The sequence below is a fragment of the Populus nigra genome, chromosome 12, assembly GCF_951802175.1.
Source record: "Populus nigra chromosome 12, ddPopNigr1.1, whole genome shotgun sequence".
In the NCBI taxonomy this organism is placed as follows: domain Eukaryota; kingdom Viridiplantae; phylum Streptophyta; class Magnoliopsida; order Malpighiales; family Salicaceae; genus Populus; species Populus nigra.
Window position 1 is genome coordinate 2,636,902 of NC_084863.1, and position 19,938 is coordinate 2,656,839.

The window sequence follows — 19,938 nt, forward strand, 5'->3', positions numbered from 1 at the left end:
CCAAGTCATTTTTCGTTGTCATGCTGACAACCAATAAAACTGTAGCAAATAATACACATGCTAAAAAATAAAAAAATAAAACTTATCGAATCTATCTAATATATATATTTGAGAACAAGCCATCATTTGTAAATCTTTTTTTTTAAATAAAATCCAAATTTAATATATATATATATATATATATATATATATATATATATATATATATATATATTCTATGATATTACCAATGCCACCATTCAAAACAAAATTCCATAAACCATTCACAGTTTATTTTCTTAATCTTAATTCATAATTCTTAATGACATCCTTTTTATGATGAGAATTATCAAGATCATTTCAACGGCTACTATTGTCTCTTTTCGTCCAAACATCTATACAAATTTTATCTCTTTTATTTATTGAGTATCATTAACTACCTATTATAGCAAGGTTTATAGTTAATAACCGACTAGAATTTAAGAAAATATCTTTTTTTATTTGATTAAGTATATTTTAGAATAAGTTTGTATAACAACAAACACTAAGTTCTTTCTTAAATATTTTTTTTTAAAAAACCTTCCATATATATCTCGATATGTTGAGTTCATTCAAAGAAATTTAATAAATCTATTTATATAATTAAAAAAAAAACTTATCACAATATCATCATTCATTCTCTTTGTTTCTATAATTCATTTTTTTCTTTAATTTTATAATGTATTATACTATCTAATGTTCTGAATAATTTTATATAACTAATTTCATTGTTCTTTCTTTCTTCTTCTTCTTTTATGTAAAAACTAAACAAAACCTAATATTTAGAACCATTATTTTGATTATAATTATTAACCGTTAAAAGTATCCTAATTATAAATCCTATCCTTGTATTCTTTTTTTTTGTTCTTGTAATATATTCATTACTTTTAGTTTTTATAATAGCTAAAAAAGTTTGAATCCAAAAATTTATATATATATAAAAACAAACACACTTAGAGCTTGCGTTTTATCATGTAGAAAAAAAAATGATCCTTACTTTAATTTATTAGAACTTATTAATTGATTGATTCTTTTAAATAATTGAGATTATAAATGTTTGTATACAAACACACAAGCAAATATTATTGAAACATGATTTAATGCCAACATGACTTGTAGAGCTTTTAAAAGCTTTGTATTTTATTAAAGTTATAAAAATTATCTTTTGGAATCTTACCTAATATCTTAAGTTATTGGGTTGAGATGGTTCTTTAATATAATATTAAAATTTTGTTGACTGTGGTTATAAGTTTGAATTTCACAATCTCATTCTATTTTATAAAAATTAAGTACAAGATAATATGAGTTTGTGCAAGTTTCAAATCTAAAAACCTTTTATTTGAGGAAGTGCGTTAGAGAATTATATAAATCATATCTTGGAACCTCACTTAATAACTTAAGTTATTGGGTTGAGATGATTTTTTAACATAGTTAACAAATATTATTAATTATTAATCAATGGTTACTAACACAACTTGTAGAGCTTTCAAAGACATTAGTAAATAATATAGATAGATCAATAATGACAATTTTTTGTAGCTTACATGCTCTCTTATTTTGTTACCGGTGACTTTCTTTCACTCTGAACAGTACTCAAGTGGAGCTTTTGGAAAAGGTTGTCGAAGATGTGAAGAAACACCTAAAGGTAGCCACCAAATATTAGAAAATATTGTTTGATGAACCGATATTCATTAGAGTAAAAAGATGAGCAGAATGTCATTAAACACCAACTTGGCCACATAAATATCATTAGAAGATGAAAATTCATACAGAAATTTATTTATTTATTTATTTTTGGAGAAAGTTGCGTTGTTTATTAATTTAATTAAATGGTGCAGACAGAAGAACTGCTGGATGTTGGAGGCAATTCATCTATTGTAAGACTATTCATATATAATTTTATTTTTGGGAAAAAATTGTATTGTTTATTAATAATTAATTAAATGGTGAAGACACAAGAGCAGCTGGATGATGGAGACACTTCATCTATTGTAAGAGTAAGTGGATCAAATTAATATATCTTATTCAATAAATTCAACTACGAAAACATTCTTTTTTTCTCTAGTATCGTAAGATTTCCTTAACTACTTGGTTTATTACTTATCTTTTTATAGGAAATAATAGGATGGACATTGCTGATGACAAACTTAATTCTAGAGATCGTATCAGCGGTTTTTGACCAGCTAGGTTATGCATTAACTGGGATGGTGTTGGCATTTATAGCTCTGCTTCTTGCTGGCATTGAATTTTACATGGCTCGAAAGGAAGCAAGGAATGAGAAGACCCTATTGCCCAATTTTCATCGCGATACTTTACCATCTGGAAGAGCTTTTGGCACTATTTCTGAGGTTTTTGGATTGTTTGGTGCAGTTTGGCAATGTTTTTACTCAACAGTAGAGTATGTATATGCTCGTCAAAAGAAAGATAATCCCATCAAAATGTGTCTTCTGCCTTTTATCTTTGTATTATGTGTGTTCATCTATAAATTAACTAAGGAAAGGTAGAATACAAGGATCGATGAGACAAATTATTGGCACATCTTCTGCGAGATTTATTGAATTGTTGTTCTGTTTTCATTTAAGCTTCAGCGAAGGCGATTCAAGTGAGAAAATGGCTCGGGATTTGCTTTAGGAGCAGCTTTAGCGGCCACTTCTGGAACTCCAAAAACATTCTAAAATCTTAACGTTTCATCTCCTGCTGCTGTTGCCACTGTGCAATCATCCATTCTCGATTCAAACTTCACTTGTATATATAAAAAATGATTTTTTAAAATTTTTTTTGATGACATCAAATTATAGTGTAATAAAAAATCTTAGATAGTTTCTTTGTTTTTTGTTGTATCAAAGCTGTTAGGTGAGGTCATAGGATATGATTTATATTATTCTCTAACACACCCCCTCAAGTGAAAGCACTTTGAACTTGAAACTTGCACATGATCATATTATCTGGTGCTTAATTTTTATTAAATAAATGAGGATGATGATATTCGAACTCATGACCGCTTGGTTATTAAGGTTCTGATACCATATTAAAGAATCATTTCAACCCAATAGTTTAAACTATTAGATAAAGTTTTAGGATATGATTTATATTATTCTCTAATATTTCTAATCTTTTTAATATACTCTCGAAGGTTATTAAAAAAAAAGGATGAGACAAATTAAGCTCTTGAGTTTTCTTTGAATAACCAAAAAAAAATAGATAGCATGGCGGTTGTATATCCGACAACTTTCTTTAACGAAGCAGGTTTAAGGAGTTCAGTGACTCTAATTCATTTCACTATCATGTAATGGAGAGGGGTTATCCCTCATGGTGTAGTCCACAACCCAACAAACGTCTTGATAAAACAAACAATTGTAATTTAAGGACTAAGAATCCAGTATTTTGCTAGCTTTATAATCTTTTCAATATATTTTTGATGATTATAAAAAAATAAAAAGACTAAGAAGCCAAGATAAGTGGGCTAAATTAGGTGTCGGGAGAGCTTTTGACTTCGTTGCTTGTGTATTGGCTGGTGCAAGAAAGCCTCAAGTTTTGATCGTGGAATCAATATACTACTTTTTTGGCCTCAGGCCTCTTATTTATTCTGCTCACACTGTTTATTCTGTATTTTGTCAGCCTGAATTCTTTGCGCCCTTTTCCTACGGAAAATAAACTACTTCGACGCTCCATCGGTTCATTATTTCCATTAGTTTGACTGGGGCCACTATCTCCTCCTGGACTCCAGGGAGCTCTACGCTTGGCAAAATCAGAGTGACTTTTTTAGTTTGTCTCCTTAAATAGAGAAGATAAAAATTTTATACAAATTTCATAACCGACCTTTTTTTATTCGTACTTTATAAAAATAATAATGAAAAATGATGAAAAAAATTAAAAAATAAAATGAATGGAGAATAAATTAAAATTTGGATCAAGGCAATATAAATTAGAAGATTGAGAACTTGTTTAAACTCTGGACTGGTTTAATTAATCAAATCAAGAGCTTAATTATAAAATTGATAAATTTTAGGAGTTGATAAAAAAAATTAGTTAATTAATAAAATTAGAGGTTTAATTGAAAAAATATCAAAGTTTAGAGTCAATTAAGGACTGAAGTGAATAATTCAGAAAAACAAGGACTGTGTTGTAAATAGCGCTAAAATCCAAGGTCCCGTTACAATTCATCGACAGGGCTTTATTACAAAATTGCAAAAACGGAGACGTTTTAGAAAAATCATTCATTGCCTTCTTCTTCAGAAACTGTTTCATCAGTAAAGACAGTGGAGACATTTTAGCAGTGAAATAGTGAAGGCATTAAAATTGTTTCAGTTATAGGGCACGTCTCACGGCTACAATCCCTCGCTGCGTGCCGTTACCAAGCCGGTCGTTACCACCGCATGGCATTCTCTAGCCTTATAAAAGCCAGAGAAAGGCCACGAACCAAAGGGGAACGAAGGAGATAAAAAAACAGAGGAAACAGGGGAACAAACCAGGGAAACAGGGAGGAGAGAGACAGAAAAACCAGGGAACGATTTTACTCTTTTAACTCAACTAATAAGTTGTGCATATTATTTTAAAACGTATCATGGTCTAGTAGGTTAACTCGTGACTTAAGTGATTTAGGATATAAATTAAACTAAGTTTTAATAAAAATAAAAAGAGAATTGACTGAGTATAATCTAAATAAAAACCTTAATAGACGCTTGATTCAATAAATATAGGAAAAACTCAGTCAATTTGTTTAAAAATATTATTTTAAAATAATATTATTTTTATTTTTTTATATAAAAATAAGTTAATCTAACTTAATCAGATAATCCCAGTTGACCTATAACACACGACTTACCCAAAGTGGAATTTAAAAACTATGGTGCATAGTCTAAGAAGCCTCCTCGTATACTCGGTACCTTGTAATTAACCAGAAATTACTGTTATTTTTACACAGTTGATCTTCTATGTAATTCCATGCATCACCGGTTTCTGTGTTATTTTATTCCAACTTGAGTTTTAACTATTTTATATCCAGAAATTTACTGATAATTCAATAAATGATTGTCTACAATAAAATGATTTATAACATAAGCATCGTGGAAGTATATGGTATGGCAAGTGATACTTATTTTAGCATGATTATATAATGAAAAACTGATGCTTAAGCACAGGGACCATGTAAAGCCAAATCACAAAACAAAACGCCCAAAAGGGCCTTCAAATCCTAAGAACGTTAGATTGTAAAGAGTGAACAAGCGATTCCGCTTAAGGGAGTGAAACCAAGGGGGTATATTCTTGTGTTGCTACAAAACCCTCAGCTAACAAAATTTCCTTAGAAGTAAGCACTGAAACACTTGAGGCAAAATTAACAAGAACTTTATGAAAGATTTCAAAGTAGTATGTTGAGTTTGGGCAATTGATCAAAGAACTTGACATTCTATACAGGAAAGAGAAGTTATTAAATAAAAACAGCTTTATCGATCCAGCCAGTTCTCAATCACTACACCAAATTTCCCAAACTATGCTGTTTGGACTATAAGCTGGGGTGATGATTTAACTATGTATTTTCTAAAATAGTTCTCATCGTCAAATATATCAGGATTGGCTCGAGTAACCTGATATAAAGTTGAGACTTTATGTCAAAATGCAGTTTTTATTTGCTGTGAAATCAATTTTAAGTTTATAGAGATCGTTTACCTTCGCAATGTTTTGTAATCCAATTGATGGACAATCGAAGAAAGGAACTGGCAATTTCAAATTGCTTGAATACAACTTGGTGCCTGATCAAAAAGCAAGGGGAATGAAGATTGAATTCCAAGTAATGCAAGCAGACTCTTATAGACTTCATCAACGATGTAGCACATCATGGAACAATTAGAGACGAGAATTTGATTGAATATAGTTTCAGATTAGTTAGGGAACTCCTCAGTATCTGATGAGTTGGCATAAATGAAACAGCTGAAGATGTATAATCACATAAAAGCTCAATGGTTTTTACCTTGGAATTTAATGGTTGGATCTTCAAAGACACAGTCTTCATCATAAATCGCTGACGTGAAAACCCCTGCTTTTAATAAATAATAAAGCACTAATTAAAAGAGGCATCAGAAAGTATCTGGATCTTCTAGTGAGAGCTGGGTTGAGATTTTCATGGAATCATATCCAACACAATCCCAAAACTTATGCTTGAGAATAAAATGCAAACAGAACAGAGGTTTTGTTTTTTCTTTTCTATTTCATTTTTGATGAACAAGGTGCAATTTTGTTAAGCCTGAATGAAAAAGAAAGTTCAAGCCAAAACCAGACAAGGCTACAAAGGAAGTGGTGGTAACCCAAAAGAGGAAAGAAGAGGATTATCCAAAACAAAAGGTCTACAGCCCACAAACAAAGACAAAAAAGCATATAGGAACAAGAGAGAAGGTCATTCAGCAGCAAGAAAATGGTCTGTGGCAAGATCTAAATAGACAAACTGTCAAGAACCCTTATCCACTTTCCATCTCTCAAAAAACAAACTCTCTGCTTCCATTCCTTCTTTTATTGGGAATATGACTAAGCTCATTGACTTGCGTTTCAGTGAAAATAATCTCACCGATTTGATTCCAGCTTTTATTGGAACTTTGAAACACCTACCCAGATAGGAGGTAACAAACTCTCTGGTTTCATTTCTTCTTCTATTGGGTATGCTCACTAAACTTGATCTAGGCATGAATAATTTATCTGGATCTGTTCCTCGGGAAATAGGACAACTCGAATCCCTTGTTGTTTTGATATTGTCCTTCAATAATCTCAATGGTTCTCTGCCCCCCGAGATGAATAATCTCACACATTTGATGAGTTTGCAATTGTTTTCAAACAATTTCACTGGCCATTTACAACGAGACTTGTGCCTTGGTGGGTTACTTGTAAATTTTACAGCCCCCTGCAATCATTTTTCTGGCCCAATCCCTAAAAGCTTGCGAAATTGTACTAGTCTATTTAGAGTTAGGCTTGAATGGAACCAATTGACGGGGAATATTTCTGAAGATTTTGGCCTCCACCCAAGCCTGAACTATGTGGTGAGCTTACATGGAAATGGGGAGGGTTTCACAACTTGGCGAGCCTAAAATTGTCAAATAATAATATCACCGGTGAGATACCATCAGAGCTTGGAGAGGCCACTGGTCTACAACTGATTAATCTCTCGTCAAATCTCCTGAAGGGGACAATTCCAAAAGAATTGGTGCAGTTGAAGGCGTTGTACAACCTTACTCTTCATAACAACCATCTTTTTGATGTCCTTCTCGTTGAAATCCAAATGCTATCTAAACTTCGTGCCCTTAATTTAGCTTCTAATAATCTTGGTGGATCAATCCCAAAACAACTGGGAGAGTGCTCGAACATGACTATACTCTTGCCTCTAAATCTGGCACACAAAGCTTCTACATAACCTTCCAACGTTATCTCTTGCCTCCCAAACTCCTCAAAGTTCTGGTGCCAATATAATGCTATTCCATCAAGGGAGTTTTTCAGAATCTCCAATCTTTTCATGATCAAAATGTTGATTGCATCTATACAACCACTTACGGGCATCTTCCCCATCAACGCTGGGAAAGTCACATATGGGTTTGTGCATCCTAAACTGAGAGTGTGTTCAAATGTTCTCCATCCTCGCCTCCTCCCCTTCATGATTCTTTTGACCCTGCAAGTTCAATTTGTTGTGTGTGCGGCCTTAGCTCAAGCATGAACTGGGCCTGCTCCATAAGACAGATTTTTCTACACGGGTCATTTGCACGCACCTATAAAGACTTCAGGAAGTTGAGACAAAGATTTCAGAATTTGTGTTCATTTAGTTTATTGTTGGTTAAGTATAATGGTGCATAATATTTTTAAAATTAGTTTTTAATTAAAAATATTTTAAAATATTTTTTTTAATTTATAACATCAACATATCAAAGTTATTGAAAATCATTAAAAATACATCAATTTAATATTCTTTCAAGAAAAACACACTTTTTAAATGTTACAAAAAAACAAAAGCTATCATATTTCTAAATCAATTTGAATAAGTTAGTTTTTTATATGGTTATATTAAATATAAATGATTTATAGATATTATTAAATTATACTTGAAATCCTACTACATGCGCTCTCTCTCTCATTTCTGTGTGTGTATTATTTTATATGAATATTTAAAATATGATGAATAAGTATGAATTTATAATTTTTTTATATAAAATAAATAAATACAGATATAGTACGTAAAAACTCGATTTATTGATACTCTATTAAAGATGTGTTGTTTGTTACCTTAAAACTTAATTATTAATATTATTTTATGAACGAAATGAAACTTTGTTAAGTTTTGTTGAGTGACAAATTCCTAAAACATGTGATTTGTTTTGTTTATCTAGTTTATAAACACGACTTGTATATTTTTTTAAAAAAGAAATAATAATTGCAGTTTTAGGAACAACGAAGACCATTAAATTGCATTATTTCTAACAATATAATGTAAAGAGCTGTGCTGGTCACCCGCATCAGCTACATTATCATTTTCATGGGTTCTGTTCATTTCCTTGTGGGTAGGGTTCTTCGGTTTAGTTATTTTGTTTCCTGTAATTAAAGTAATATAATTTTGCAGGGGCGAGCAGGCCCATGGGGCCCGCTTTTTTATACACTAAACTGCAGTTTAAGCACAAACAAATATTAAAAAGATATGCGTTTCAAAAAATATGCCTAAAACGCAGACAAACATGTATTCAAATATCGATAAGGTAGTTATTGTTTTTTAAAATATATATTAAAATAGTATATATTTTTGTTTTTTTAAATTATTTTTTATATTAGTATATTAAAATAATAAAAAATTAATTTAAGATAATAAAAAATATAAATTTTTAAAAAACATAACTAGTAACCACAAAAACAAGCAGAATCCAAGTTGTAACACAGTTTTCAAGGTTTATCATTTGAACCCACTAATCAAAACGGTTGGAATCCAATTTTCTTACAGCTTTGACAACCAATGTTGGTATTTTAAAGCATAACATTCAGAAAAATAAAAAATCATAAAATATACTGGAACACCTAGGATATGCTCTGTAGCAAATGTTTTTTTCATCCTTATTTTTTTTTTAATTACGCTCTTATATGCTTTAATTAATGACTTGGAGAATTGTACTACGTACGTTCAAAAACACGCAGAAAAGGAATGTCCAATTTGATATTCATAATATAAGTTTATTTTGATTCATTAATTTGTTTTCTATATTTTCGAAAGAGACTCGGAGAAAAATGATGTTAAAAAGAGAAAATTCTTGATTTGAATCGATTATAGCAACAAAAAAAATTAATATTGATGTCAAAAGATTCTTTAGATAAAATAAGTTTTATTAAGGTATTATTTAGAAAAACTAGATCTTACCTAGCAAAGATTTCGAGAATTGGGTTAAGTTTTTAAAAATTATTAATTAACAACTTACCAGGTTGATTCATTGAGTCAAGATTTATCGATATTTAAGGCTTTTTTATTTTTGCGTTTAATTTTTTTTTAAAATTAACTTTTTTAAATTTTTTTACTTCAAATTAATATATTTTTGGTGTTTTCAATTCATTTTGATGTGCTGATGTCAAAAATATTAAAAAAAACTACAAAAGAAAGTGATGTAAATAATAAAATGATTAAGATAAATATGTATTACTTTTGTAGTTTTTAATTATATTATTGTGTGTTGAATTATTAATATATTATAGATATAACATTGCAACATTAAGATTATATTTTTATTGTTTTATTAAACTAGCTACAACCCTGTCATAAATATAATTTATTCATATTCATGATTTTGTTAACATATCCAACGATATCGATTAAAAAATCATTGGTATCAAAATAATAGTGGTGCATCTTATTTGTGTTCTACAATAGATCGAGCTTGAGTGTTTTATTGCTCTCTCTTATGTAAAAATTTAACTGTAAGAAAAAAGAAAGATGAGAAAGAAAATGATCAAAAATATTTCGCTTTCAGAAGGTGGGTGGATGAGTCTATTGTTAGAAAATAATATAAATCATATCCTAAAATCTCATTTATCAGCTTAAGCTATTAGGTTGAGATGATTTTTTGATATGATATCAGAGTCTTAATGACCAAGCGGTCACGAGTTCAAATCTCACCATCCCTATTTATTTGATAAAAAATTAAGCACAAGGTAATGTAAGCTTGTACAAGTTTCGAGCCCAAATGGCTTTTACTTGAGGAGGTGTGTTAGAGAATAATATAAAACATATCATGAGACCTTACCTAACAGTTTAACCTATTGGGTTGAGATGGTTCTTTGACGTTCATGTATTGTTCATTATTTCTCTCTCCTTTATACACCTTTCACTTAGAGGCTAACTCATCTTCCAAAAATACCACAGTTTTTGATTAAAACAACTTTTGAAAGTAATTTTTCATAATAAAATGACATATATTCTTTTATAGCTTTGAATTTCATTTTGGTGCATTGAATTATTAATATAACATATTTACAGCAATAAAACATTAAAATCTTACTTTTATTATTTCATTTTACTTGCCTTTCATCATTATTATTTTTTTCATCATTATTTTTTTATATCCTTTTCAGTAAATAAAATAATAATAATAATTAAAATAAAAGGGTCAAAATTTGGATTATGACAGCTTTGAAAAATATTTTTTCAAGAATAAGAAATTAATCTCCTCCAACATCTAATCTATCTATTTATTTCTTATATTGATGAATTTATATAAGATTCTTTAAAGAAAAGAAAAATTACTAAAATAAAAAAGATACAGAAATAATTGAATCAAGATATTTTAAAAGGAAGAATATAATGTTTTTTAAGTTTTTGGTAAATAAATGAATCAATTAGTCGATACAAAAAAAAAAAGTGACAGGTTTTTCTGTCATAATGAGCCATTTACACAGGCCGCGCTCTGCCATAAAGCATTGGGTTGTGTGCGGCATGAACTGGCCTGGCTCCATGTGACAGATTTTTCTACACAGATCGTTTGCTTGCACATAGAAAGACTTTGTCGAGACAAAGATTTCAGAATTGTCTGTTTGGTATTGAATTTAATAGTGTGGTGAATACTTCTTAGATAAGAATATATTAAAATATTTTTTTTAATTTTTAATAGTAATATATCAAAATCATTGAAAAACATTAAAAATATATCAATTTAATATTTTTTTAAAATATTTTAAAAAGAAAAATTATCACATTTCCAAGTAATCCTTAATTGAATCATTTGTAAATTCCTCGCATCAACTACACTATCATTTTCATGGGTTCTGTTCATTTCCTTGTGGGTAGGGTTCTTCGGCTTAGTTATTTTGTTTCCTGTAATTGAAGTGATATAATTTTGCAGGGGCGAGCAGGCCCATGAGGCCCGCTTTTTTATACACTAAACTGCAGTTTAAGCCCAAACAAATATAAAAAAAACAAGCAGAATCCAAGTTTTCAAGGTTTATCATTTGAACCCACAAATCGAACGGTTAGAATCCAATTTCCTTAAATGATCACTTCGTTTGCTTTTGAAAATCTTTGATGACAACCAATTGTTGGTATTTTGATGATCCTTAAATGATCATTGACTGTGGTCCGTTCCGTCCACTGGACCAGAGAAAAACCAAAGAGATTGTTCCGTCTTCTGGACCAAAGAGACTGGCACAATCTGTTGAATTTCCATGTTCATGAAGTCCAAACCCAGTGAGCACGATATTTAACAGGCTATTGGCTGGTGAAGCTTTAATGGCATGATGCTGTGGATGTAACAAGAAACAATTAACACGACAAAGTTTTAAATATGGCGTATCTTTTTGTTTTTGTAATTTTTTCTTCTTTGCTTTTTCTTTTTTGTATCTTTTTTCTTCTTTGATTTTGGTTTTTGTCTTTTTTTTATCTGCGTTTTTGTATCTTTTTTCTTCCTCAAAATTACAAAAGTTCTTCTTTATCTGTTTTTGTATATTTTTAAGAAATATATTGAGTTTGGGTAACAAAATGATTAAATATATTTTTAAAAATATATGATTGAATAATGGGAGTACAGTTTGAGTAAAATGATCCTCCTCCTCCTCCATGTGTGTTGTAACCCTTTCTCTATATATCTCTAATAATATGAACTTTTCCCGTGGATGTAGGTAATTTGTCGAACCACGTTAAATATTGTGTGCCAGTGTACTTAGTCTTCAATGGACAACTATCAGCACATCACCGGTCCGCACATAGGGGAGCTGGAATCCCCAACATTTCTATCAACGGTCCTAAGAAGCACTTCTTCATCCTTGAAACCTAGGGGACCAGAGCCTTTGCATAAATATCTTTTTTCTTTGAGTTAATTATAACTTAATCCTAGTACGTAGTTAATTTTGCAAACTATACATTAAATCTCTATAATTTTAATCGTATTTATGACCTAATTATTCTCGATTATTTGTACTCTGATCAACACTTGTCAAATGACTATTTTTTTTTAATATGATTAATTAATTTTCTTCATAATAAGAAAAATTAGTACCCCTTAAAAAGCCAATTAACTATGATGTAAATCACTACTGTGGTGTTCCCATTTCCTAGCCTCGTCAATGAAGACTTTTGGATCATGAAAATATAGATATAATTAATAGGCAAAGTCATTAGTGCTGAATTATTTTGCATATATATAGTTTGTGGTCTTGCAGAATTTGAGCCAAAAAAGCTAAGTCTACGTACTGCTTTATTTTTTATTCATTATCCCTCACTCAATTTCTAATTTCCATTATTTTTTAATCCAACAATTAATTTAATCTCCTCAAATTTCTCCTCTTCAACTCAATTATGAGCTCATGAACAAAGTCTTTCGCTGCTCCAATTCAAACGTCGAGGAAAAGGCTGTTTTTCTTTAAATCATGTTGACTAAATTACAGCCGGTCATTACACGAAAACTAGAGTTCAATTGCAGATTTTTTGTTTTTAAAAACAGTAAAACAAAAGGTATAGTAATATAGTTAAAAAATAATTAAAAAACTAGCATACTTTCACAAGTCATAAATTTAATAGTGCCTTTGTTTACATTGTGGAAGCTACCATATGAGCTTTAGATCTCCCACTTTCACGTCATTTTTTAGTATTATTATTAACTAACAAGCTACCATTTGCTAACCCCTCATAGCCAAGCCGGTTGTAATGATTTGAAGTTTTAACAAAATAATCATTGCTCTCCCCGTCCAAATTAAAAGTGGGATTTAAAATTTTAAAAGATGTAGCTGAATTTATTAGATTTTAAATAAAAGTTACTAGTTTGAATGTTATAAATCTCAGGGAGCTTATATGGTCGTTAACTTTAAAACTCGTAGAATTAATCGAAATACGTGCAAACTGACCCGAACAATACCCACATTAATAAAAAAAAATATGTTTCAAATTATAGCAGTTTTTAATCTTGCATTTAAAAATGTAAGTTTTTAAAAATTTACTTTTAGTTATAGGTGATTGATTTAAAATACGTGTTTGTTTTAAATTATAATAAAAATTATTGTTGAATAGAAAGTAGTTCAAAAGTTTTTGATTAAAACAATTTTTAAAAATGATTTTGATAATAAAATGATAAATATTCTTTTATAGTTTTGAATTTCATTATGGTGCATTGAATTATTAATATGTCATATTTACAACAATACAACATTAAAATCTTATTTTTATTATTTTATTAAATTAGCTGTAATTTTATTATATACATAATTCATTTGATAAGTTCTCTGGTATTCATAACTTCTGAACATGGAACCACATTAGTTTAAAAATAATCAGGAGCAAAATAATTGTTTCTAAGAGTGGTGATACATGTACACCTACTCTTTTTTGGTCGTATAATAACCAGTCTCCTCCTTCTCATCCAGCTCCACCATTATGTTAATTTATAATGAATATTATTTAACTTTAATAGTTAATTTAACATTTTTTTTTAAATATATTCAGTTTGTAATGAATATTATTTAATTTTATTTCTTTTGTTTTTGATGTTTAATAAAAATTTTATTTGCATAATTGGTTTTTTATTACCATTAATTTATATAATTTTATATTCTAAATAATTTTTTAAAAACATATTAAAAATAATCACAGAGGGTTTTACCGATGGAATATATCCGCCGGCATTTGATAGTAGCTGTCACAGTCACCGACAAATTTACAGATGGATATATTCGGTCGGCATTAGAGACTCACCGACAACTTTACCGACGGACTTAAGCCGTCGGTCTTTTACAGTGTCTGCCACAACGATCGACGAATTTACAGATGAAGATCTTCGGTCGGTATTCCAAACATTCACCGACAATTTTACCGATGGTTTTAAACCGTCAGTATGTCACCCTATCACCAACGGGCTAAAATCCATCGGTATATTTCATGCAGGAAAATTTTTTTTGGCTCGCAATTTCTGTCTGTAAAATCATTGGCAATTTTTTTTTTATTTTTCCGACCGATATAGCGATGAAATATGGTATTACCGATGAAAGGAAAGCCGACGACCGTTTTTCTTCGGTGATGACGTCGGTAAATAAATTACCGACGAAATCTTAATCACATTCCGACGGAATATTTTTGTCGGTAAAACTGTTAAATCTTGTAGTGAAGGAATATCTCCATTAGCACGTATGGCTTAAAAAACGGGTAACAACAAGTACCATTATTCCTCTTTCCTTTGAAGCATAACATTCAGAAAAATAAAAAAATTATAACATATACTGCAACACCTTATTTTTTTAAATTTTTTTCATCCTTATTTTTTTTAATTGCGCTCTTTTACGCTTTAATTAATGACCAATTACGTATAAACGAATTGAAAGAATTCAATGAATGGGTACTACGTTCAAAAACACGAAGAAAAGGAATGCCCAATTTGATATTCATAATATAAAGTTTATTTTGATTCAAAAATTTGTTTTCTGTATTTTTTAAAGAGACAAACTAGATCTGGCCTAGTAAAGATATTGGAAATGAAAATGTAAACTGATTTCATCTTATTCATTTAGGTAATTGGTTACAGTATTTATCTCCTACACTTAGCATAGTAACAGAATCAGTTATAAATAACAGATTAATACCGAACTTGAAAACAGACTCTAACCACCTGCTATGCTCACTCTAACCACCTGTTATGCTCATTGTAGCAGCTTCAGTGTTCAGCTCATTGGTGCATATTCTTCATTGTATCAGCTGCAGACTTCATCTTACTGATGCATATTCAATAACAGGTGGTTAGAGACTTCATTTTATTTCGGCGCAGATTCGAATCTCGAGAAATCATTTGGCTTCTTTCTCCTTTGATAATTCAAAGGACATTTTCATCAAAATAAAAAATGGCATGTGAATTTTTATTTCATTAGATATTCGCATTGTTAATCAAAATTTATTATTAAAAAAAAAAACAATTGTAACAAAATACATAATCTAATATTTATGTCGGCAAAACCAAATTAACAATTAAAGATACATATATTGAATTCTTTGTCTTTTTTCTTCATCCTTCTTTAATGTTAGGATTTTTGTATTTTTTTTAGATTTTTTTCTTCATTTGATTTTATATGACTTCCCGTGATCACCTACAATTGCAAGAGAAAGAAAGTAGAACCAATCAACCTGCAATTAAACTAGTTCATCATGCAATTAATGTCGGGTGTGACTTGTGAGAATAGATAGATTGAACATTTCTTTTAATCTATAAATTTATTAATATATATATATATATATATATATATATATATATATATATATATATATATTTTAGTTATTACCTGTTGGTGGTAGAAAAAGACACGGAAAACAACAGCCCACATGTCGGATGTGAGAATAGATAGGTTGAACAATATTGTGGCTCAACTTAACTACTGTGCACATTATGATTTCATCACAGAATGTTTTCCATAAATACTTTATGATTATTATCAATATCTCGATGCATGAATGAGTTTCTGTTTTCAATAATATCTTTGTGTTTATGTTGTTAAAGAGAAATATAAAACAATTCTTGAAATCTTAAAAAGATTCTTTGTTAAGCCCACAGATTAATTCAATTCGTTAAATTCTTTGTTTCTCTACTTATACAATTAAAGATAGATATACTGAATTGTGTCTTTTTTCTCCATCCTTCTTCAATGTTGGGATTTTTATTTTTGTTTTTGAATTTGTCATTCGATTTATTTTGAATCCATATTTGTAATATGTTTCAATTTGATTCGTAATATGGTCTCGTATGAACATCTTAAATCGAAAGCCAAAGTTTAGCTCATAGACGCTGCTGGAAAATTGACAAAAATAGAGAAGAAAAGAAAAGAATGTTGTAGAGCTTCTATTTCAGTAGTGTTGTACTCTATTTATTCTCTCCCTTGGCTGTTGAATTTCTTCAGGATTATTAGGTTAATTAGAAATCTTTATGCTACTCAATTCCTTCATTCTTTATCTGATCCTTAAGGTTGGTTAAATCCCTCAAAATTTATATTGAAATCAGACTCTACTGTTGTCACAACCCTGTTGAAATATAGACTCTGCTGCAACTTAAACTTTGTTTCTGACTTGGTTTCTTGCAATATCTGGCCATTCCAGTTGTATTATTTCATTCATGGAATATTATAGGATTGATCTACACCTTTCTTGGATCCTAAGACCTATCGTTTCTCTGTCAGACTCTCAACCATAGTGGGATGCTCGGCATAAATAGTTTCCTCATCAGATCATGAAACCAATCTCGTCCTTCATATTGCGTTTGGATTTTTGCCTTAAAAATGATTTTATCTAACTTAGTATCCTTAATGAAAGTTGTAGTTATAGATGTGAAAATGATTTTAGGCTTTTGAATTGTATGATTTTTGTAGAAAACAATGGTTTCTACAAACTGAATTTTTCGTATATTATTTCTGCTCCTTCTAGGAGGAAATATATAGGCAAAGCTCAGAATAGACAACAATCCTATTCTATGGAACTGTAATAATATTGTACAAGATTTGATCTGATTCCTATAATTAATAAGATTCACATAATTATTGCCTATACAAGATTTGATCTATTTCCTATAATTAATCAGATTTATAATAGACAACTAATAGACAACTCATCATGTCAACAATTTCGATATCTGAGACTCAAAATATGCTCGTTTGAATTTGTAGTATGAAAGTAGAGAATCCTGTTGCAAATAGGATTTCAGCCTGATTTTGCAGGTCTGATTAGTGTTTCAAATGAACTCGGATTTCTTTCCATAATACCTTCTTGGAAAGCTTGATATGTGTACTTTAACTTTGACTCAGCATATGTTTACATTCTGAAAATTATAATACGGTGAAAAAACTATCATAAGAAACAAGGTCGGAAACATAAAATGTAAAAATTTGTATTTTTTAACAATTAATTTACAAAGTTGGCGCAATCTGGGGCCAAGGGAGTTCACCAACTGTTGAATCTCCATGTTCATGATGCATCAAGTCCATTCGGAAGTTTAAACCCAATGGGCACGATGAACAGGTTGAGGCTTTCATGGAATAATGATGCAACTTTAGTGAAGTACTTTTTAACACGACAAGTTGTGACATTTCTTGGCTGATGCAACACTACTGGCACATTTTTTTTAAAATTATTTTAATTTAAAAATTTAAGTTATAAGAATAATTTTATATTATTCTCTAACATATTTTTTTAAGTAAAATTTATTTAGACTTAAAATTTATATATGCCTAAACTATCTTCTTTTTAATTTTATTAATTAAAATAAGGTTATTAATATTTAGATTTATGATTGTTTAAATATCATCAAGATTTTGATATCATGTTAAATAGTCATTCCAACCAAAAAAACTTAAACTATCATGTAAACTTTTAAGAATAATTTTATATTAGTCTCTTCGCTATTAAACTTTGCAAAGCATGAAAACAACTTACATTAGATCCACCCATGATATCACAGTCATAACTTGTTGGTTTATAAATTCTAGAAAGTTATACACTCGTGAAGGTTTTCTGAGTCAACGAGTCAATGTATAGACATGCATGGTGTTACAACCTCTTTTTTACCTCCAATTTCTCTATGTGTTTTCAAAATTATATTTTCAGAAAAATTTAATTTTTTTATATTTAATTTAATTATCCAATTTCTCTTTAATGTTGGGATTTTTGTATTTTTTTTAGATTTTTTAATTTAATCATTCGGTTTATTTTGAACCTGGATTCTGGATATGTTTCAATTTGATTTATATGACTTCCCGTGAACCTACACTTGCCAAAGAAAGAAAGTATAACCAATCAACCTGCAATTAAACTGTATACATTATGAATCACACTATAACTGACCACATCTATAAATTTATTAAAATAAAATATGATCCCCACACACACACACACACACACACAGAGACAGATATATATATATATATATATATATATATATATATATATATATATATATATATATATATAGATATATTATTACCTGTTGGTGCATGGTAATAAAAGACGCGGAAAACAACAGCCCACATGTCGGATGTGAGAATAGATAGGTTGAACATTGCACAATCTGGGGCCAAGGGAACATTGCCTATTGAACATTGCACAATAGATAGGTTGAACTATCTTTTCTTTAAATTTATTAATTAAAATAAAATTATTAAGATTCAAATTTATAATTGTTTGATCATCACTTATCAAGATCTCATTATCCTATCAAATAGCCGTTCCAACAAAACAATTTAAACTATTATATAAACTCTTAAAAATAATTTTATATTATTTTCTAACAATATTTAATTATATGAAACATGAAAACAACTTACATCAGATCCACCCATGATATCACAGGCATAGCTTGTCGATTTATAAATTCTAGAAAGTTACACCCTCGTGAAGATTTCCCGAGTCAACGAGTCAATGTATAGACATGCATGGTGTTACAATCCCTTTTTTACCTCCAATTTCTCTATGTGTTTTCAAAATTATATTTTCAGAAATATTTAATTTTTTTATATTTAATTTAATTTAATTATGTTGATAATAAAAAAAAAAGCAAAAAGAGTTTATGGTTCAAAATTAGAGGAAAAAAAGAAAATTAGACTTAGTAACTCAAGAAACCCAAGCTACCTGACTTAGTAAAAACCCGTTAATTTTTTTAAATAATCTTTTTTAAAATAATATTTTTTTATTTATTTTTTTAAAAAATTATAATTAGCATGGGTTGACATTAACTGTAGCTTAATAACTATGAAAATAACCATGATATGTGTGAAAGACATAAAAATACGACATTGAAAAAAATATCATGAATATTGAGTAATGAAACAATATTAAATATTATCGCACTAGCTATGTTCGTTGATTTGATTATAAAAAAAAAGCTATGTTCGTTGATGAGTCAAATAAGTTTTTGGATAAATTAAATCTTCCTTGACCTATCTCTATGTGATTTTTTTTTTGATGTAAACACAATCATATTAATAAAAAAAAACTCCCGAGAAGTTACACCTCGAGAGCTGCTTTCTTGCACTAAAGGCAGTTAAAAAGTTACATCATGAATCTTTGGACAAGTCAAATTTGGACAACCCGAGACCAATTAATTCATTTGGAAAGGTAGAACAAAGATTATTTAGAAATTTCAGAATGAAAGATTCCTCTACCTTGCAATTCCAATTAATTGAGAGAGCCCGCGATTAATTCAGCATTATTTCTTCTCCGATTCAATTTTAGGAGAGACAACTGATGCAAAAGATTTTAAAAAACAAAATATTTTTTTCTTAGTTATTTTTATTTTTTTATTTAGTGTAGAAAATTAAATAGTATGTTTAATAAATTTATTTTTCTTAATTTATATTTATATATATAACAAAAAAAAATTATTGAATTAGTACAAAATCATGGATCAAAAAATCGATTTTTAGAATGAATAACGAATAAAACAAGTGAAATTTAACATACAAATTTAA

General features: G+C 29.3%; 1 protein-coding gene across 1 annotated transcript in view; it reads right to left on the reverse strand.

The window, feature by feature from the left end:
- Positions 1–19,938, reverse strand: part of LOC133669680 (uncharacterized) — a 276,271-nt gene that overhangs the window by 200,082 nt on the left and 56,251 nt on the right. The gene's annotated exons all lie outside the window — the stretch shown is intronic.